Source organism: Mustelus asterias, chromosome 8, assembly GCF_964213995.1.
Source record: "Mustelus asterias chromosome 8, sMusAst1.hap1.1, whole genome shotgun sequence".
Taxonomy (NCBI): Eukaryota; Metazoa; Chordata; class Chondrichthyes; order Carcharhiniformes; family Triakidae; genus Mustelus; species Mustelus asterias.
Window position 1 is genome coordinate 74612074 of NC_135808.1, and position 1253 is coordinate 74613326.

A 1253-nucleotide genomic window follows, 5' to 3' on the forward strand; every position below is an offset into this window, starting at 1 on the left:
ACCAATCCAAAGTAGGACGTGGGAGTGATTACCCAATAGGAGGAGCGGAGAAGGGGGTGGGTCCTTTGCTCGGGGTTGAATGCGTCATGTTGCTGAGGTGCCGGTTTGGGCTGGGGCTGAGGCTGCGGCGGAGTGGGAGGAGGCGGAAGGGAAGGCCACTCATAAACGTTCCCTGCCGATGGTCCGTGGCTTCTCCATGGTTACGGTTTTGGTTTTTTTTCCACTAACGGCTTTTTTTTTGCGCGCGCGCGCGTGTAGATTTTGCAACCACATTTTCTCGTCTTTAAACCAAAATGGTGTACGGGCGTCGGAATATTTTTAAGTAATTAGGGCGAAACACAAAACAGATTGTTCAGAATGTTTCATAAACTTCTGTTCAAATGTATCCATTCTAAATATAAACATCTTCCAGTACAAAAGGAGGTCATTCTTATGTTTTCATTAAATTAAAAGTTTATTCGTGTCACACGTAGGCTTTACATTAACATTGTAATGAAGTTAATGTGAAAATCCCCCAGTCGCCGCACTCTGGCGCCTGTTGGGGTACACCGAGGGAGAATTTAGCATAGCAATGCATCTAACCGGCACATCTTTTGGACTGAGAGGAAATCTGAGCACCCACGAGAACGTGCAGACTCTATGCAGACAGTGACCCAAGCTTGGAATCAAACCCAGGTGCCTGGTGCTGTGAGGCAGCAGTATTAACCACTGTGCCACCATGCTGATTCTTATGCTAAATTTTATGGATTTACTGATGGTGTACTATGCCACTGCAGAGTCTGCCACATGTGGGGCAGTTGTTGTTTGAAGGGGTGGATCGTTTGGAAATTTGTGCACTCCCTCTGAAATTTCGAATTTGGCTCTGTATGCTTTCTGATGAAGTCTCTCTGTGTTTGGTGCCTCCTCCATTTTGCTTGGTCACAGCCACGGTCTCCCATGAGTCGGTGGGAGTATTTGACCAGCCATTGTTATATTTGGAAGTATTTGCAGGTTGACACACACAACCTGTTTGACCGTGTTCTGAATGCATTTTCCTTGGGCATCAGGTCTGGGAGTGGGACCCAAACCTGGAGCTTCTGGCTCAGAGGCAAGGATGTTACACACTGCCCCACAAGACCTCCTTTAGGGAGGGTTGCCCAGGGGTTACAGATTTGGCAGCTGAAATCACAGCCACTGATGGTGGAGCAATTAAAATCGTGGATGCTTAAAATGTCTGAATTAGAGGAATGCAGATATCTTGGAAGTATTGCTGG